The sequence below is a fragment of the Gobius niger genome (assembly GCF_951799975.1).
Source record: "Gobius niger genome assembly, chromosome: 13".
Lineage (NCBI taxonomy): Eukaryota > Metazoa > Chordata > Actinopteri > Gobiiformes > Gobiidae > Gobius > Gobius niger.
In genome coordinates this window covers 10,280,965-10,302,980 of record NC_136864.1, presented here as the reverse complement: position 1 = coordinate 10,302,980, position 22,016 = coordinate 10,280,965, and the positions used below count along the sequence as shown (strand labels likewise).

At 41.0% G+C, this 22,016-nt stretch overlaps 1 protein-coding gene across 11 annotated transcripts in view; it reads right to left on the bottom strand.

The window, feature by feature from the left end:
• The window catches only part of LOC306972931 (receptor-type tyrosine-protein phosphatase F), a 312,548-nt gene that overhangs the window by 239,242 nt on the left and 51,290 nt on the right, over positions 1-22,016 (bottom strand). For all 11 annotated transcript variants that reach the window (XM_079569644.1, XM_079569640.1, XM_079569648.1 and 8 more), the window contains exon 2: positions 17,310-17,364. The gene's annotated coding sequence lies outside the window, so the exon portion shown is untranslated. The remainder of the gene's footprint in view (positions 1-17,309; positions 17,365-22,016) is intronic.

The following is a 22,016-nucleotide window of genomic DNA, read 5'->3' as shown; positions in this document are numbered from 1 at the left end:
GTCAGTGACTGGGTTCATGATCTCTCTGCACAACACCAAAAATCTCCTCAAAAACTAAATAATATGACCTGCCCCCCACCTCATTAAATATTATAGGCCTTTAGAATGCTGTGATGTCACCTGAAACCCAGTAATAGAATCACGAAGAAGAAGCGAGTTCTGCTTTAAAGGAACAGGCCATCAGTTTTACATACTGAGATATGTTCTTACCTGAGCTTAGATGAGTTGATGCATACCTGTCTGGTCTTTGTGCGTGCCCTCAGTCACGCAAAACGACCAATGATGTTGTTAGCATTTGGCCTCTCCCAACGTATTCCTATAGCTCCAAACGAGGGTGAAGTTAGAAGCTACCATGCTCTAACACGGGCACAAAGACCAGACAGGTACGCATCAACTCGTCTAAGCTCGGGTAAGAACATATCTCAGCATGGAAAGACGGTGGCCTGTTCCTTTAACAACTCAAAACAATATGGTCAAAGTCCTACGAATGGCCTTGATGACAGGAAAACGCCCTGACTGAAACTCGTGAATAAGTGTGCACATGAACAAAGTAGATCCCAGAGAAGTCAGTTTTATAAATCTGAAACATATGCACTGTATTCAAAGCGAACAAGAGAGCCTATATGGCACACTCTTGTTTTGCTGTCCCACATGACAAGTTCTGTCTGTTGCTGTTCCAGACTTAGAGACGTCCCCGGTGGGCAACTAGAAGTACACGGCTGGGTCAGGAGCGGCCTGCAGGACTTAGGATTTGATGCAACGCTGTGAAACCTCAAAGGATCAGCCGGCAATCGATGCTAGCTACATTTGTTCTAAAGTGTCTTAGCAAGTGATCTTCAATGTCACCAAATGCTATCGCCAACACACTTTGCCTCGCCCTGCTACAATTATTAGACCTCTGCCTGTCTCTTTTGGTAAATGGTTGGTCCGCTGAGAACTCCACTAGGCGCCTTTTAGGGGACATAGTTTCAGACATGTAAAAAATAGCCCTGTTCCAATTGGGGAAACCTAAGAAGCCTCACCTCTGTGTAGGTAGGCATCAGCAGCTTTTCAATCAACCGAATGGAAGTGTGGACAAATAGTAATGCTGATGTGTGCCGGGGCCAGCTGCCTCCAAGTGTTACATTTCACAAGCCCCCGTTAACAGATCCGCAAAGATTCAAGCTGTTTTCTGCCCTGCATTCTGTTTAGGCGCAGGCTATTGTCAGGAGAAATTGATACCTCGGCATCTTTTAGGGTTTCGCCTGATGATTTGAAACCGTGTTTTTAAGCTGGTGTTTAAAATAGCTGCCTACGAGCTGCAGCTTTGGTGAGAAGCAGTAAACAGAAGTCTATCATTTAACATGTGGCTAGTAATCTTCGCGAGGACAGGGAAACGGACATTTCCATGACAATTGAATAAAACATTTTTTGCATTTTAAGGGAGGACTGCTTTCAGAACGACAAGAAAAAACTATAATCAAGAATTTTTTTTTTCTACATCTTTTACGATTGGAGGGATTTTTTACGTCATATCAATGACTTTCTAAAAAATATTGCACTCTCCACTGGAGGACGGGAGACCATATCAAAATAATGGATTATAAGGTATCTTCCATTCTCTTTAATTAAACCGCATCACAAAATTTGCCTTCAAAGTCTTGTCTCACGTGGTGTCAGTTGAGACCAAGCAATACTGTATTAGTTAGAATAGACATGTACAGTTTGTGTCTAAAAAGGGATGCTTTCAAAACGTGTTCACCTGAGACTGCATTGAAAAAGCCTTGAAGAAAATGACATCTCGCCACTCTTTGATGTGGGGGAGTGCCGTGCACACAGTCTGATAAATCTGAAAAACTTTCAGTGATAGGTACCTAATAAAAGCCCTGCAGAGCAGCGTCTCCCAGCGCCAGGAGGCTACACTTTGTCTCTGACAGCAGAGCCTTCCAGATGCTTTCCCTCAATAAATTTCTGCCTCACACCGCGGATAAGGCGCTAGCACTCAACAAGATGAGTAGTCTGACTGGCTGCACTGAAAGTGTCAACTGCGCTTCAAAATAGCACTCCGCGCTTTGTGAACGTCCACTGCCGGAGCGTATTTCTTCAACTACTCAATAACAACACGCAATTTCACCGTCTCTGTCTCAGTTCCATTTTGTGGAGCTTTCAAATCTTTCTTCACTGAACAAACAGGCTCTGACCTAATAAAGCATTTGAAATGGCTAATGATCATTGGCAAACTACTCTGGAAGATAGCGTTCAAAAACACAACTCTACTCCAGCTTTGTTAATGGCAGTCATTATAAAAGCTCCCAGAGCTTTGCAAAAGAGGGTACAACATTGGTTGGACTCAAAACACACAGGCATTAAATTATTCCCTCTGCTGGAGAGGGAGCTGCTGGTGTAGTAATGGAGCAAATTATCAGCCATGATTCAATGTGCAAAACTCATGCTCTTTTTAGGCTTCAAATTTCAATTTCAGCAAACCTTTTTATAACATTTAAGGCTAGTTTTATGTGAGTGTATTTGCCTGCATCCTCTAAATCTGTCTGCAGACTGTACGAGCAAGCCATCAGGTGAAATGATTAATATCTTCATTATACCAATGGTTTATCAACTAAACATGACATTTTGCTTTTACAATGTAATGTGACATGCATGTTCATAAACGCAATTGATAATTTAGCTTGAACCAGAGAGTCAGTCAAAACAATTCAGTTTGCAAAAAACAACACGCTGATCAAACTATTTCCAATCAAATCTCTGTGAACCGAGCTGTTCAAATGGTTCAATGTTTTCTATTGTTCATCCACCATCTTGAGCAAATCCAAAACCAGTCTCATAAAAGCTCCCATTTATCCCCATCGCAGAGGCATGAGTTTGGGCCGGCGCACACAGCGACCTGACAGATGATGAAAAGTCCGCTGAATAAAAGAGTAATCCATCACTGGTGCCATTTGGAGTTTGCCGGGCCCCTCTCCTCAACAATGGCTTGAGTGACAGCCAAAGATAAGGGCCCTCTGTTGACCAAAAACCACCAGCACATGGGAAAACAACTGCATAGTCATCACCGCCGAGCAACAGAGCGGCACATTAGGAGAGCTTCTTTTTTTTTTGGAAACATTTTTGCATTAATTACCATCTCAATTCATTTGTCGTCCCTTGAAGTCCAGAAACGAGATGAAACAAAGAAACAGGGAAATGGACGACAATCGAGACAAGCTCGTGCAAAGAGACGGGGACGAGTCAAAGATGAGGTATAGAGATTTCAGATTATAGATATCTAATCTGCATCAACAACAAGCGTAAAAACAATTGAAGGGTTTGTTGGCCAAATTACCTCTGACCACAGCAAATGATTGGCTGGTGTTAATGCGTAATCTGACCCAATAGATTGTGAAAGGAAGCGCCTTTCTCCTCCTTCCCCCATTAGGAGTATGAAACCAGCTTCAACCCAGAAACCTTGCCCCCCAAAAATAATTACGCAAATGAAATATTCAACATAAAACCTCCTATTATAGCATCAGTGCCTCATAAATTCGGAGAGATGAAATGAGTGGATTAATTTGAGCGCTAATGGGGAGGGAAAAACCTGGTAATCTCCTACGCAGCTTCATTTAGCATCTAGCAGTTTTGCGCCACCTACTTCTGCATGCATCTCCTGGGTTGCTAGCTCGTAACACATCTGAGCAACACGGGGCGACGGTCTTGAAGCGAGCGGTGAAAAGCGAATCATGACAAAGATCTTGGCTTTAAGTGCTCCGAATGGGAAAGGCTGCACAGTTCCAATTAGTGCATTAGCCGTAACCCCAGCCCCCCAGTGTCATTTTTACTTCTTGGTGCAGGGCAAGTTGGGTTTAAGTGCTTAAGTGCATTGCTTTTTGAAGAAGAAGGGAAGAAAAAAAAAGAAGAAAAAAACTATATTGCACCCTTGAGACAGTTGGGGTGATGGAAAACCTAATACAAGAGGATGTACTTTTGTTGTTTTTTTGGACTCTAGACAGAAATCAAACCAGTAAAGTCACTCAAAAGTCACTAAAGCTTAAGCATATGGAAAGAATACCTAATCCTAAAATACCAAATGTTCATGTTCTTCTTCTTCACACATTGGCTAAAGAAAATATCATTTTTAAGGATCAATACAGGAAGCTTTCATTCTATATTACATTATTAGTTAGTAGTAGTCATTCTTTTTTTCCTGAATGCACTTTTAACATCCCTGTCACGGTAATGTAAACAAGAAATAGCTGATAGTTCACGGTTGATAAAAAGGACTGTACATACAGAAAAATCATTCCATTGGAATTAAAAACAAATCTGGTATGGGGCCTGTAAAAATTCCCGGGGAACAAAGCAGCTGTATGTCTTGTGAAAAATGCCAAAACAAGTTAAAGTGGAAAAAGGCAGTGAGAACCACATCTGAATCCAAGTTAGAACAGATAAGTGATTTCTTATGGCCCTGGGCCCTTGATGCGCGTTCAAAAGAACATTATAAACACATATTTCACTCACACCGATGCATCTCATGACGTACATTGACACATCGACATAATTTAACGGCCAATTCCCTTCTTGCGTCTTTGCCGAAATGTGTTCTTGGCTGAATGGTCACCCTAAACATCGGTGATGCATGGGCATTACAAGACTTGGGCCACACAGAGTCAAACATTACTGATGACAAACAGTACTAGCTTCTCTTCAGCGTCAAGGAAGCTCTCCCAATTTCCCCCATTCGAATTTGGCTTTTCTTTCCTGGAGCAGCAACCTTTTGGAAGATATTTGTAGTTTCTGTGTTCCACATTGTTTTACTGGATACTTTTGTACATCTTTGCTGTGGTTTTGTGGAGGTTCAATGGATTTTTACTGCAGAGAGTCTTTACTGGTCATGAAAGACATTGGAGACCGACAAATTTCTTCAGTGGAGACGTCATAAGAGGCGCAACAGGAAACAACGCAGAGGGAGCTAAGCCAGAAGAAGAGGAAGGAGGAGCTGACCAGTGCAGGACACCATGCTCTGAAAAAGGAACAAACCCAGGAGGCGGTGCACAGGTTTCAGAGGAGCGCTTGAAGACAGTACTCCGGTTTCCACTACTTCCAAAAACATGCTGGTCAGGTTGGCCCACAATAGCAGTGCAGCTCAGTCACAGTAGCTCAGGACTAACCAGGACTAAAAGTCAAACAGCCTATTTATCTTGGCTGGGGACGAGAACAATGTGTACTAGATTGTTCACAATATAAATATACTGTTTGTGTGTTCCTTCTTTTACAATTGGAGACCCAAAGTCATGGCAATAATCGGATCATCTCACACCATAAACAAATAATTTACTAGAGTTTACAGGGGCCTAATTGTTAGTCTCGGCCTCAGCCACTCAAAATGGATTATTTAGCCAAACAGACCTCCTGCTGAGCGGTGTGCGTTGGTTGTCCCGGGCACGGCAAAGGCATCAGCGTTATTCTTGAGTAAATAAATTCCTGGCCGGCTCCCCACAGGCGACCCCACAAACACAGCTTTAACACAGGGCCACCACGCTGCTCCGGAACGGCTCACACAGAAACGGGGAGTCCCATGAAGCCACAATAATCCAATATTTCAGCCCAGGGTCAAAGCCGTGCAATGTGGAGGTCGCGCCACGGGTGCTGCTGCATAGCAAACACTGCATGCCATCATGGACGCGGAGCAGAGGTTTAGGAGCTGTAGCCTTGGTTAAACTTAGAGCGTGGAAAAAAGGTACAGTCACACTCGAACATGCCTGTGCTCTCTTCGTGTTTCCAGATAGAAGCAATCTTTCTACAGTTTAACAATCAGGAGTTATGCATGAATTTCAATACCTTAGACTTAGTACTGGTCATTCCTCTGAATTGAAGTGACCCCCGTAGATAATGCACTACAGGCTGAACCATTGCTGCATCTAAACAAGTTAGTCAAGCAAAGGTAACACAAAAGCACAAAAATGTGTTTTCTACTTGGTTCTTAAGTGAAACAGAGAAATTGTTGGAATATGTTTGTCCATCAAAGTGACTTGACCGGGTTGGTTGAGTAGGTTTTGCTACTAGGTTTATGTTTTTTGTCCTTTGCAAGTTTCCAGAGACCAAACTTTCTGACCACATTGTTTCCATAAAGCATTTGTACTTCTAGGCCAAAGTACTAGATAATGTCTACATTAGTTTGATGCGGGTTTAATTGGAGACATGTTCCTACTTTACTCATATGGGATGCATACGTGATGGTGATTATAATAACTTTACTAATGAAGCCTGGAGTCAACCACATCTCTCTCTTCATACAACCCTCCTGACTGCTGCTCAGCTCCTCTCAGCTGATCCTATGGGACAGCCCCGGACTCCAATGCCAGGTGAACCGTGCCGTGATGCCCCTCTAGCATCTCCCTCCTCCCTTTGGCCTGGTGTTAGCGACCCGCAGGCCTCCCGCTAGGGAAATGTCCATCTCCCTCACCATCTCTGTAATGAGTTTTGCCACTGCGCTTGTATCTCTGACAGTATTAAAGGCGAGGCAGTGCGGCAGACAAATAGCACTTGTACTGCCACGGAGCATCGCGGCTGCACTTGTCTTCTTTTGTGTGACCTTTGTTCAGAGCAACTCAACACAACACCTCATGCTCGTGCAGAGATTTTCTGTAGGAGGCACTTCAGCAAGAGTTTCTGGATAGAAAAACCTAAGGAAGCATCAAGGACTGCTTTCACAGTAATATAAAATATAATGGTTATATATAAAATATAATGGAATATAAAACTAAAAATGGTTGCAGAAACTCATCTTATCTTATCTTATCTTTGAAGTGTAATATCAAGTTGCATGTATGGATGGATGAACTCAATTCAAACATTCATCCAACATCCATGTTGATTAAAATGAAAACTTCATCAGTTGAAAGACATAGCCATAAACATAAAGCTGACATTTAGAGACTGAACAAGCCACTTCCTAGGAGCTGCATTCTTGACTGAAATGGCACTCTAATATAGTTTTACCGTTAGTTTTCTAGACATACCAGAGAAATTGCTATGAATAGGGGTGAAAAGGTTGCACCAAATAAGACAAATAAAAACTAATTTTAGTAGCATGATTAATGCAAGACAAATAATAAATTATGACCATAACTAGGCTAGGCCAGTGCTGGAGGGCCGTGAGCAGAAAGAACAAAGCCCACAACGGGACAGACAGGGCAGTTAAAAGGTTAATAAAGGTGAGCCCATGTGTTTGAAGGCGTCCAGCAATGTATTACAATCTGTAATAAGGTCTATGCTTGTGCCAGCTACTCTTTGTCCTGCCAAGGGACACTGAACCGAGTTCATCCCACAGCGAGAGGATATTGTTTCACTAAAGCCGAACTAAGACATTCTCACTTTCCCTGAGCGCGTGTTGGCGGCAGAGCCGTTGGTCGTGTTGCGTGACATTGTGCTGGTGTTTATGCGGTCGTGTCCAGCACCTGTACAACGCAGCGGTGGTAAAAATGGACTCTTGTGGAGAGGAAGGCTTATGGAAATGCTGAGCCCTTTTCTGGGGAGAGGTTTCAAATTTGTGTCACCAGATGGCCAATACTTGTGGGCGGACAAGCCACCATGGCAGCAAAATATGCTCGCTGCTGAATTAAAATAACCAGGCTCTCCTTATGTGGAGATGCAAATGAGCTTGCACGTCAAACTCGCTAAACTCAAATGGCAATTTAAATTAGGTAGCTAAACAGTATTTAAAAATTACAAGAGGGGGAATAAGCCAATGTTCTCTTGGGTGAAATATGGCTTGAATTTGGAGAAACATGGTGCGCTGTGTTAAATATCACCTGCCACTTTAAGTTAATATAATTAAAAGCACACTGCCGCTCATGCTGCCGCTAGACTTCAATCACTGCAACATATTCCCTACATTTCGCTTTCTTAATATGCTGACCGACTAAACCCAGTAGCTCTCTCTTGGTAAAATAACATGGCCTTCCATTTGAAAGTGCAAACAGGCCAGTAAAATCCAATCAATACACATTATTGGCTCAGCGGCAGTCGGATTTGTAAGAAAGCAAAGCACTGGTCCAAAGGGAATTCCTTTGAAGTCAGTTTGTTTAACTCCAAGTCTGAAATGAACATTTCCTGTCCACCCCTCTGCAAACCCTTTCTCCTTCACAGGCCAAACTTTGAGCGCAGCATCGCTTCAGAAACTCAAAGCTAAATGACATGAGCTCACAACTTGACTTGTGCAAAAATAATCACTGTGCACAAAAACATACACCGCCCTTTCAAGTCTGAGGGGAAAGGCTGCGTATATGTTCCCCAAATGTGAGGCCGCGGTGAAGAAATCCCATCTCAGAAATTGGAGTGTGACTAATGAGCACAGAGGGAAGCAGTGTGAAACCCGAAGCAGAGAGCGGTGTTAGCCCGCGCTGCACGGCCGTTAGCGCAGCAGCGGGGAGTGCGACAGGGCCCAGGGACCGGCACCTGCACAAAAGCCCTACCTGCCCTGCTCCAGCTCATGCATTCGCCACGCTCAAACTCCCCTTTACTGTACTGAGCGTGCTGGGCCTGAAATCATCTCCAGGCGTCAGGGGTCTCAAACTTCCATGCAAACTGAAAAGGTGCAAAGCAATCCCACTATAACAGTCACTCAGCGGGAGGCCTACGGAGGATTGAGATGTCTTTACCTAAAGTGAAGGAAATCCAGTGTGGCAAAGTAGTCGGGCTCACCTCGCTCTCAAAACAAAATGCTTAAAATGCTTTCCTTTGATTCTCCATTGTCTCCTTGCAAAGACAACACTTCACAACATGACTTTGGGCAGCGAAGAAGCAACGAGGCACATTAAAAGATAACTAGCTCTGTTGTATGCATGCGCACTGGCCTTCACAAGCACTGTCTCTCAGCGCTGGATTTAATAGGCACTTGACACACAGCGAAAGCAGCTAAAGAAGCAAACACATGCTGTATATCAGAGGGCAGCACTGGCCCGGTTTGAATGCCAGCTGAGAGTGTGGCTAAAAGGGTCAAACCAACAGAAAACAGCTGGTAAGAAACAATGCTCCCAGGCTCGGTTGGAAAAATACAACATTGCAGTCTGGAATGGCGACAAACAGACTTCAACAGCACGACAAACAAAGCCCCACTAGACTGTTGGAGCACAACAAACATTTAGTCAGAAAATGTTGACTTTGAGAATGAATCAGGGATTGTTAGCCGTAAATGCCTCTTTTTACAACAGCTATAAATCCACCGCCACTGTCTCTCTAAACGGTCATGTATTATTTAGAATGCAGGCAAATGGAGAAAGAAGAAGCTTTCATCTTTATGGGTTTTAGGATATGGTTATTTAGATTATTAGTTTAGCAAAGACAGCGTGCAATGTGTTCTTCTTTGATTGCACATTTTCCTGACTATTTGCACCCCCTGAGTGTTTTTGAGAGCTGCTGTAACAAGTGAATTCCTCAATAAAGTCCTATCTTGTCTTATAAAACATAGATCAGATTTATTTGTCATATGCAGGTCAACACACAGTCAACAATGCAATGGAATGTACTTGGATGAGAAGAACCTGTCTACTGACTTATATAAAAATAATAAAAACTCTGATGCACTGATCCAACTTTTTTGCTACCGATACTGGGGTTTGAGTATCTATGAATATCCGAAATTTGCAGATACCAAGAGACTTTCTTAAATCTCTTATCTTATGATCAATAAAGTCATATTTTATTGTCATTATGTTACAGAATGGATAAACATAAAACAAGGATAGGTGGGTATATGACAGGCTTTCGGTTACATTAATATAAACGACTCACATGAAGTGATCTGATCATTACAAATATGTCAGATCAGTTATTTCTTATACTAAAATACAAACACTATTTATTTTATTGTATTAGGTTTCTTTAGATATTTCTATCATAGTATCTGACCCAGCCTTAATTAGTTTTCGTTAGCATAAGCATGCACCCGCTAGCTTTAGCATGCTATTGCTAGCGCTGTATTTTGCGTGGCAATCAAAAATACATTTGCGAAGGTTAAAACTAACTCAGTGGACCTTCTGGTAAATACAGCATGTCCATATTCACTTAGATTTAGGTGGTAAAAGTTGTGTTTTTAAGTGCTTCAGTGTTTGTAGCCGATACCCGATATCATATTTTTTCCAGTGTCGGCTCCGATATCCGATCGGTGCATCCCTAATTAAGACACTTTACAGAAGATTTAATTTTGGCTCGTTTCCATCTGCAGTGCCGGAGTTAAGATTGTTGACACAATATGAATCCAAACATCCACACACATCAACCACAAAGTCTACAACATGCATGCTACCAACTGACAAAAACAGAATCATGTTCATGTCATTTTCATTTGTTTATTCATTTGAGCAGAAAAAGTATGTCAACATTTTACAGAAAGAAAAAAATACAAAACAAGACTTTGTGCTCATAAGGAGTAGGAAGAAGTTCAAAGAACTTATAGTAAACCTACCCCTTATCTCTCATTCAAGTAATCATCACATAAAGTTTCCGCTTTACTCATGCAAGAAACCGATGCATGAGTCTGTGCTTACATATTGATATAGATCGTTTATGATCGTACAAAAGTCAAAGAATTTCATCATTTACAGTCTACCAAAAAATAAAAATAAAGGATTTATCATTTACAGTCGTAAATAAATAAATACACCATATGGTACATAAGAGTTATACTAAGGCACATCTTGTTAATGTTAAATGTAGAACCGCCGTCTCTCACTGCTCATTTCACGTCTATGGGCCCACAGCACATACGGCATCAGCTGACATTCAGCCAAGATGGGATGAATAAAGATAACTTTACTAATCAATTAGGACCAGGAAAACGTTTCTTTGAACTAACTAAATGGTAGGAGCACTACTTACTCTACTCGCAACTTCTGGAGTGAGAAATTAGTTAAAACTAAAATATTTATGACAGTTTTCTCAAAGGGGCTGTGTTCTAAAAAGCCTCTGCCCTGAAAAGCAACAGGATTAGACATGTCAATTTTTCAAACGGTATCGAGAGAAAACATTAGGGCACTGCACGGTATATTTGCTGTTGTCACTGCGTGTAACCGTCTATGGAAACTTGTAATGGCCATGCAAATCCAGCAGGTTTAGAAAGGCTGGAATAGAAGGGATTTTTTCTTTTCTCTTTTTCTCCCTGTTCACAAAGAAAGACAGACATCCTTGAGGCCTCTCCTTTCTACATGGTCCCGTGCATCAATAACGCAGTCTGACGTGCGCAAGACACTCTTCAAGGAGAGCCAGTCAGTTTGCGTCGCCCGTGAAATAAACAAATGAGAAGTGACAATCCTTGTGATAGTCCATATATCCTCATGAACGGAACACATCCTCTCTCAACGAAGCGCTCCTATAGATTCGCACACACAATACCCAGGTGGCATTGTGTCCACAGACAAAAGGCTCAGCAAGAACGACCCCGAGATGGATAAAAATAGTGCGCCTTTAATTGTGGCTTCACTGTGAAAATCTTCTTGAAAACAAACATTTAAAGTGACAGCGGAGACTAAGCGACTATGGCGTGCACAGAGCGATGGGAATAGAAAGCAGTGAAGGCAGCGAGATGTTCGCCTGGAGCCCAAAACGTACATGCACAGTCCATGTTTTGGAATCTTTCAAACAAGCCGCCTCTGGAGTACCTACTAAATATGAATGTCCTGAATAAATCAGCCCTATACCCTTCATACAGCTCCTCTTGCTGTCACTAGATTATGAACAAGACATTTTTAAACATCTGGCCAAAAATATCAGCGGTGCATATCAGCATAAGCCAATCAAAATCCCCAATAATCAGCATTGGGCATGAGGTCGACCTCTATAAGATTGATTTTTGTATCAAAAGGTTCAATATAAAAATCAATCTTTAAGTATAGGCTATTTGAGAAAAAAACGATGGCATATATATCGGCTATCGGCCATGCCAACACCCTTCGTATCGCTGTTTATATCCAACCCCAAAATCCATTTTCAGCAAATTAAATGATAATAATATAATAAGGGCAATATGGCCTAAAATCTATATCACGATATAAAAAAGAATAACGATATATTTGACAACATAACTGACAATGGACAAATGACTTGCCTTATGCCTATTGGGAAGATGAATTCAGTGATATTTTAGTACTTTTTTTTTACAGCATACTTATTTCCTCACAAATATGATCTGCTCATGCAGTTTACATCCTTCATTTCCTTTTATTTTTTAAGCACCTGTCCCTGATGGAGCTGAGCGTAGCATAAATTAGCACCGAGTATGGAGTGAACAAAAAGTGCAATGTAAAGCGTCTTGGAGTGTCCAGAAAAGCAGTATATAAAATCGATGCATTATTATCATTATTATCATTATTATCATTATTATCATTATTATCATGATGTCCAGAATGACAAAAAAATTACAATGATATTAGAACAATATATCGCGATAACGATATGTGATACGATAAAGCCCATCCCTAGTCTGCATATGCAGTAAACACAACTTCCTGTTTATTTGTTGTAGTTAAATGCTTATTGGCAATTGTTTTCAAGTTTTGATGAGTTTGTGCTGCTTTCTCCTGCAAGTGTAGGGGGAGATTCAAGGCAAAATGGTTGGGAACCACTGGTTTAAACCACAGTTAGCAGGTTTAGTAAGACCCCATGGAGTTGACTGCCATTTATATTTCACAATATAAATGATTGCAATCTTTGTGAAGTGCCCGTCCATTCAAAATGAGTGATTTCCTGTTCAGCCTAATTCTTACTCTCACAGTACCTTAGGAAATGACTGTTGGATAGAAGGAATGTTAAGAATGGTCCATAGAGAGTATAACTAATCAAGAATGGGGGGGAAAAAAGCATAAAAAGCCATGTGGGACTTGGAGTAATGTAATTTGAAGAACAAAACGTAACAATTAAAGGATTTTGGCCAGTCCTCACACCTCCCAGGAGTGCTCCACGCATGAATTCATTCATTAGGATCTACCTATTTGTATAATTGGAGCGAAAATTCACATCAAAGCCTTCCTCGCTTAAAAAAAAAAAAAAAAGGCACACTCAGCTGTTTTGGAATCATGAATATGCAGCAAGTCTATCATCAAAATTAGCTACATTTGAAATTCTAGCTTATTAAGTTCTGTCCAAAGTATAGCCTGAGGGCCAATGACAGCACAAGGGCACATAAGGTCCACTGTGGCCGTTTTATAATGCAGAAGAAAAGTACACACTGTCAAAAATGGAAATATGTTTATTGATTAATGTGGTAAATGAAAACAAAAACAAAAAAGCTTGAGATTATGATTTAGCTTCAGGAAAATTCTTTATTTTGTTCTTTTTACATCTAGCAACACATCAAGCAGCCAGCATAGAGATGTGCATAAGTCAATTCTAGTGACAACTACCTGGCTAATCCAAATGCTACAAAGATCTTTGATGCTACAATAGAAAGACAATGACCCTTTACTGACCTCTTGTGGCTAGAAATCGTGCTTTTTTTTTGCACTATTTCACAATGGTTCCCACATTTCCATTCCTTCTTCCTGTCACCTTCGTTCAAAAGACTTGGCATATTACAAGAGAATCTCACACCTTTTTTTCAGAGATTTCCCACATCTTCGTTCCATTAATATTTAGATGCTTAAATCGGTGAAGCAGGCAAGATAGATCATTATTACCTTACTTTGTTTTGTTTGACACCAGCTTATTAATTTGCCCTAAAACTGATGTTGATGTTTGCACTGTCTCTTATAAATAGACAATTAATAAACAAATAGATCAAGACAAATGACAAACTGGTGGCCATGGCGATATTCCTGAGAGAAAAACCTAACAGTGCCCTTTCCCATCTCATGTCGTCCGACCTTCAGCTGCCTTTACCCGTCTTTTATGTAGAATATGACGTGTAATCAATACACGCAGCCGCCCGAAAGAAACCCGACTCACAGCCACAGAAAGGCGAAAGAAACATGCAATGATATTTTTCCAGCACTTTCACGCTGTAGCTCCTAATTAGTTCGGACATTTTGCTTAGTGGCTTGGCATTTTCGCCACAGGGGGGCTGATACAGTGAATCGTATTGGACATGCTAGCAGAAGGACACACCACGAATGGCTGAATCAGGGATCTGAAAGCACTGCTCCGCTGATATTTAGCAAATTCAGATCACTGGAGTGGAGAAAGTGCCGGGAAATTTCTGCGGGAAAAATTGCGGAGGGCCTGCTAAAAGGCTCGGTGACAGGATGGCAATTAAAATACAGTGGCCGTCAAAGGAGAGGACGGACCACTTTGTTTTATGGGATGGCGATTCGTAAGTTTACACTCAGTATTTCACTTTCAAAGACCCAACTTTAAAGTACACAATATCACCATAAACCCCCCCAAAAAAACAATTTGGGGCTTAGCAAAAAAGGGCTTAACAAGAGCAGGACAATGTCATGACCGGGCTGGGTGATATGTCGGTATTTAAGATGTATCAATATATTTTTAAATGAGATATGGAATTAGACCATTTCGCATATATCAATATAGTTCAAATTTGCGCTTTAGAACTTGCTTGAGGGCAGAAAAAGATTGACTTTATTTTATAGGCTATTTTTATTTAAGATATTTTTTAATTTAAAGGTGCACCTTATGGAGCTGAGTTTTCCATAAAACTACTCGTATTTGGCTTTGACTTTACTTAACATTTTATTTCACAGCTCTCACTTTGCGGGAAAAATATTGCGATATATATCGTATATCGACGTTCAACCTAAATATATCGGGATGTGAGTTTTGGTCCTTATCGCACAGCCCTATGTCATGATCTGGTGTTTCCACCCACTCATCACCTCCACTTCATGTTTTCTCACCATCAAGTACGGCTGACACGATAATGACGATATCGACTTATTGGTCAATAAATAACAGATAAATGATACATTTTTGGGCTAAATATTTATCGTCTGTACATTCCCCCCTATTTTTTCTTTGTAAAAAGAACTGAAGCAAATTTAGTTACATTATATTTCATGTTTATTGCAGCTTATGTGGTATTTTAGGATATGATTATGCACTTTTAGAATAAAGGTTTACTGTCATTTTTATGCCTGAGAGTTGACAGTATTGTTAGAGTCAATAATATATTCATCGCGATACTTTCCTGCCCCAATATATCAAACTTCAAATTTGTTATCGAGACAGGCCTACCATCAAGTGAAAAAATGAATATATAAATTGGAGTTGGACGCAGTTTGTGCAACCAGTGGAACCTCATTTATTTCGCTAACCCCTGAGACTATAATTTGCAGAAACATGCCCATTATACAAATGTGTTTTACATCAAAAGATCTCAACAGAGATGTTCATTAGCTCATAGCTGAGACAAACACATTTGATGGATTAAACATTCAGTTACAAGATGCTTCAGCCCCGACGTTCCCCGGTTGTTAAAGGAGATCAAAGTTGGGCCTAAAGGGGTTTTGGGGGGGGAAGAGGAATTGAGGAACGAGGAGCTGGACAGAGGAGATAGGACATCAGACGCGAGCTTGAAACGAGCATCTCCCTCAGGCCAGTACTGTCAACCTGCCCCATCCCAACAGAGGAAGGGGGTAAGAGGAGGGGGGGGCATTCCTCTACGACGCAATAGAAGTTATACAATGAGCAGAAATCGCATTTGGTAAGGCTCATATTTAATGAAAGGTTAGAAAAAAGATGTGAGTGGCGCAATAAAAGCACATTACAATAGCAGAGACCTTTGCCATTTCACTTGAGAGAAAATGACTCATGTTGCTGCAGACAGATGTTAAAAGATAGGCACACACAATGTTCACAAGAGTTACAGAACTGTTGGATTACATTAATACATAAACTAACACGGCACACATAACAAAGTGCGTCTGCTGCTCAGTAAGACACCGATTTTATGGTTGAAGTGCTGCACAGTGTGGCTTCACCGAGCGCCCTATGGTTGACAACTCCAAGGCAGGAATAACACTGGCTTGCCATGCATCTATTGACCTTTGATTATTATGATCCTTTTTTCTTTCTCCGCAATACGTTGCTTAGCCGAGCTTAGTTGAGTAGAAGTGCGTTGACTCACAAAATACTCAGATCTGGACTCTGTGGAGGCCAATCCATGTGTGACAAAGAAGTCCCACTCTTTCAGTACTGGCATTGACACCTTGGAATACGCCCGTGCCTTCAGGGAAGAAGAAATCCACCGATGGAATAACCTGGTCATTCAGGATGTTCAGGTCGTCAGCTGATCTTTGAGGACATAGTGTTGACCAACTGCAGGTTTAGATGTGGCCCATTCCTCGCTGTAGTCCTCAATGTAGCCGATTGTTTGATTAGAAGCTATAAATCTGCCATTTCAGGAGGCAGATTATTTTTTATCTTAAACAGTGTTCATTTGCTAAGAGGCAAATTGTTACCAAATTGACCAAACCTTCGCTTCCCAAATTACAAAGAGACAGATTGTTTGATCAATGTAGCTTTTGGACCTTGTTTCCACAGCTCATTTAAAAACATCTGTAAAAACGCTTCACTACATAGAAACGTCCACATAATGACAAGTGGCGTGTGGAGCGGGGCCTCGGGAGTTACGGCCAGAGCCAAGCAGACCAGACGTTATGCACATGGACATTAAAATATAGTGGCTATGCTGCTGTTAAAGTACTTTTCACTGTGACACACAGGATTTGTCTGCTGATGGATAGCCTCACATACTTTAGGAAAGAACTGCTGATAAAATGCTTTTCACTTCAGGAACATCAGAAAATAAGAGGCCCTACTTTGCGTTTTTCTACAAATATCAAGTGAATCAATTTAGCGCTGAATCAATTTAGTACTCAACTCAATTTAGCGTTTCTGCTAATGCTCACTCAAGCTTGAAGTAAAATACGTTTGACTGTTTGGAGGTTTATTCAATCTTTTTGATGATATTGTCAGTTTCAATAGTCCAGGCTAAAATACTGATTCGATGGTAATAAAGTTGTGTTCACTGTGCAGGCAGGGCAAGAAAGTTATTTACATGAATAGATTGGAGAATATCTGTTTTAAGAGGAGCACATTAAAATGTAATTGAAGACAGAGCACTATTTAAAAGCCCATGTAGGTCAGGGGTCCATTGAGACTATTATATTGCGTAGAAATGGAACAGGCTTTGGTTTAGACAGCCACAGGAGTGATGGGAAGTAACATAAGCTGAATACATGTGCATTTGGCCATAGTTATAATGTTAATAGTGTGCCAAACCAGCTTAGACTTAGAAAACAACAGCAGAAAAACAAGCCAGAGAATGCAGAGCCTTTGATGCAAAGTAATACTGTTTTCGATATTTTAAAAATGCTTTTCCTTACCTCATTAGCAAATGTACATTACACCATGGACTTCACTGCTCCTGTGTTCTCCAAGCTGTAAAGAGAAAAACACACAACATTAGTTACTGGAGAGATTAGCAAAGTGGGCAAAGACACCCAATAGCGATTCACATTGGTATACATTTAGAGTTTCCTAATAGCTATCTGCAGGGGCAGATCTAGAGGGGTGGCACAGGGTGGCAGCTGCCACCCATAGTAAAGGTTTTGCCACCCCAGCTGTCACCCTATTGATGTCAGCCAGGTTTTGTCCTTGTCTGGAAGTGTCTAAATTCTAGTGTAGTCATCAACCTGGCACTTTAGAAATGCATTGTTTCAAGGCAATCCACATCTTCAAAGCCCCAAAAGTTTAAATTTGACCTGCGCAAGAAACCTTCTATTGATATTGGACAGTGCCGCATTCAACATTGTAAAATGCGTTGCCACCCCAGAAATTATCCCTGACCCTGCTTGCCACCTCGTGATTTTTTTTTCTAGATCCGCCCCGAGCTATGTCATTCTGAATATGATGACCGCTATTGGTTGAGCAGTCATCCTATAACCAGATATTTAACAGTCCTAAACCAGCTGTAGTTTACAAAACATTCTTTACCTTCTTGACTGTGTGAATGTGTTAGCGTGATTTTGTGATAGATCGCATTTGGCGAGGCACCGGCACAGATAGGCAGCCCCACGGTTAAGATCAAGTTGTTGGTGGATAGAAACATAATACTGCCCCAAAGTGCGGTGCATGTTCGACAAAATACAAGGAAGAAAGTGTGATAAATAATGCGATATACCAGAACAATACTTTCTGACAGTGGGAGAAAGAAACCAACACTCTAACAACATTTGAAAACAGTCGCAAGAAATAGTTAGGTCCATATACTGGCTCCACTTTAAAAATGTGCAGTGTCCTGTTTTGTCCTCGATGCCTCTCTAGAGGTGTTTGTGAAGTCTGACCAGGAGGAGCCCCGAGGCAACCTCCAAGAGACTACGGACCATTTACAATATGACTAATCTTCCTTAAAATGTCAGGAATTTGTTATCCGTCCAAGAAAATAGCCTCCGGCCTGGTCTGTTGTGTTAGGACATCAAACTTTATCAAACAATGATTTGAAGTGTCACTTGCTGAAACAGTGTTTCTTGTGAAAATGATGTCCACACATTACCACGCTCGCACCAAAAGGACATGACTAACAGTAAGTGTTTTGGTACATTTCGTCTTATCAGAAAACATCTTCCAGGAAAAGCCAAATTTTGAATTGTCATTTGCCAAACACTTGCTTGCTCGTTTCTCCGACATGCTCAAGGTAACTATGATGGCGAACTGCTTCTATATGCTTGAGTACATTTTTATTGGGAATAAAAGAGATGTCGATGTATTCATTTCTCCAATAGAAATGTCATGAAACAGTCCCAACAGCATCTTATTTGGTGTTGATACGATTTTTCTCTTGTCCATTCAAAGACTTGATGACAATTTTGCAATCACGGCTGCGAAATGACGAGGGGAAACGGGAATCATATCAAAATTATGAATCACGTCGAGGCTCTCGATGAAAAAGTGGAGGGGAAGTGTTGAAGACATCAGCTGCGCGACTGGTACCGAGGCCAACAGCGCTCGTAATGTGTCTAAATCCACAGAGGAATGCATGAAGACGTGAGAAATGGCAGTCCCATGTTAGTGCGTACATATGAGCGCTGGCCTGGTGCAGAGTGTGACCAATCACTTTAAGTTAACCACGGCAAGTGAGAAAAACAGCATCTGCTAAATGTTCAGACTGCTGAAAGACACCTGATATCACATGCGCTTTTTTTACGAGACAGAAACAGAAATGTTTAAACTGTGGGAGAGGGGATAAGAGGAGGCTTTGTGTAGTGGTTCTCACAGAAGGCTTAAGGCCATGTGCTGTCCATCAACACCAGACTGTCCGACTAGCGCAACACACTGCGGACTGAAAGGCGGTCTACATGATAGTTCATTATAGTAATCGCAATAGATGTCTTCCAGTAACCAAACAGATGAACAAACCAGCAAACAGATGAACGCAGACCTCCACCAGGGCAATGATGTGCAGTCAATCGAAACTGAACAGTCACCTTTCAGAATTCACACAAAGACAAGACACTTCCTGAAACAGTTTCAGAAACTTTCTCTGTAAACACGGAGCCGGGTCAGTAAATGTGTGGGTCCACATGATTCAAGTCTGAGAAAACGCCGGCCGAATGAAATAGAGCAAGCCTGTAGATGGCACATGCGCAGTAAACGTTTGGAAAGTAAACAGTAACACGCCGTAAAAATGAAACTGCTTCAGGGAATTTACGATCTACAGAAGAGATGAGGAGGTAAATTTATTCTTCAGACTCATGGGGCTGAAGCAGAAATATTGTCAGTGACAGGAATTTTACTGTCAGTCCAAAAACACAGTCTGAATGGAGGCTAGCACTGCCAGTGTTGGGGGTAACGTATTATATAAGTAACAAGTTAACGAGTTACACAAATATATTACCTAATAATATAATTAACATATTAGTCACTACATGCCAAACTCCCCCCAAATGAAATGCAGCATGCCACATCAAGTTGGACACTGGTGTATAAGATCTGCAGGGGAAAGTCCAGGAAAAGGAAATCTCTGACGGCACTTTTGCTCGGTGTCATTATTACTATATTCAGTTTATATTTTGGCAAAAGTAACTCAAAAGTAACTCAAAGTTATGATAATTATTATATCGACTTATCGTTCAATAAATAACAGATAAACGATACATTTTTGCTCAATATTTAACGTCTGTACATTTATTAGCATTTTTCCCTTATTTTTTCTTGTAAAACTTTGATTTCTAACTGATGCAAATTGAGTTACATTGTATTTCATGTTTATTACAGCTTGTGTGGTATTTAAGGATATGATTATGCACTTTTAGAAGAGAGGTTTAATGTCATTTTTATGCCTGAGAGTTGACAGTATCCAGTATTGTTAGAGTCAATAATATCGTTTATCGCGATACTTTCCTGCCTCAATATTGAACTTCAAATTTGTTATCGTGACAGGCCTAGTAACTCAGCTACATTTTGAAACCGTAATATGAAATACAAACATATTACATTTGTAGAGCTGTAATCACTGATATTGAATATACTACAATTGTCAAGAAACTTGCCCAACACTGAACACTGCGGTGTGTTTCTCCTTGTTTCCTTGAGGAGCGAGTAAAACTCACTAAATTATGGATAACAGACAAAACGTTTTAGTAAAAGTTGCAGAGACACCGTAACGATGGTGCCACATAAACATCGTTTTGAGATTTTTCCACTCGGGGACCTTGTTTGGAAAATGTTTGTTCACAGACCCAAAATGCTGTGTTTGTGTGGATGACACGCTGGATTGATGAAATATTTTTGCATTTAGTGCGGAGCTCGATTTCGTGTGGACAGGGCCTAAGTCTGAGAGTTCACACTTCGCTCTGATTGGTTAAATTACCGCGTGTCTTTCTCTCTCAGACCATGATCGAGTCGGACAAATACAGGAAGTGCATGGGGGGGGGTCTGTATTTCAGCATAGACCTGCTTTAACAGAACTGAATTATCACATGACAATCATTTTAGTCACTTTACTTTTCTATGCTTCACTTTAACAACTCACTATTGTAGTTGCCTGTGCGGTAAGGAAGTAGTGTTTTTGGACATCAGAGGATTTAGCAGCTGTCGCTAGTTCCTCCATGCCTCGTAACTACGGACATGGCGAAATGCTCCACTAAATCTCTGCGACAGGTGCAACTTCACGTCTTTGTCTGCGCCGTAAAAAGCCATGTAATCGACAAAGTGTACACAAACCAACTGCAGACGCTAGCTGGAGACCGGAGGGGCTTGTGTTGAAATCCTAACAGAAAAGTTGAGTTTATTTTCAAGCTCTTCATTCCAGCTAATCAAGGGCATTGGAAAGGTAGCCAAACTTACCGAACACCGAAGACGGCATTCACCTTTTATGTAAAAAAAAATATGTTTCAATCAAAGGAGGAGACACGACTTTGAATTGTGAGAGAAAAGACGCAACCCTGAAATACAGACATAAAACTTTACAAAACACTATGAAATTCTTGCACTGTAACCTTTGAAGCCGATTTAAAGTGGGTGTATTAAAAAATAAATAATAGAAGCTCACTACACAATTCTGCAACAACCGCACTGGTCCAAGGTAAGTACTTAGAGTTCATTAAATTCAAATAGCAAAACATTTACATGCTATGGGCATTGTAATTCTCTGTAGAGAAGTCTTTGAGATCCCTAAGGTAGTTAATGCAAGAACGTCTGCCAATCATTCATAGCAGCAAAGTGGATGAAGTTTCTTGTCTAAGGACACTATGCCAGTTGTCATTTTGCAAGTACCACCAATATTCACAAAGTTAGATATTCCCACCTTGATTTATTGTCTGGTGCTGCTCTGTCTTGCTATTGTGGCGAGGACCTTGCTGCCTCGCTTTCAAATCATGTAATGGTGCGGCTTTTGAAAGTAAAATGAAAGTGCAACTATTCTCCCAATAAAACTCCTTAAAAGCCATTTCTCATTTTCCCCAAGATCTGCCGAAACACACTCTCTTGGGTCATAACAAGTTCAGCATTCCTCATAGTTAATGGACACGCATCCATTTCATTTGCACTTTCTCTGTATATTTTAAAGCAACTCCAGTATTGATTTTCAGATT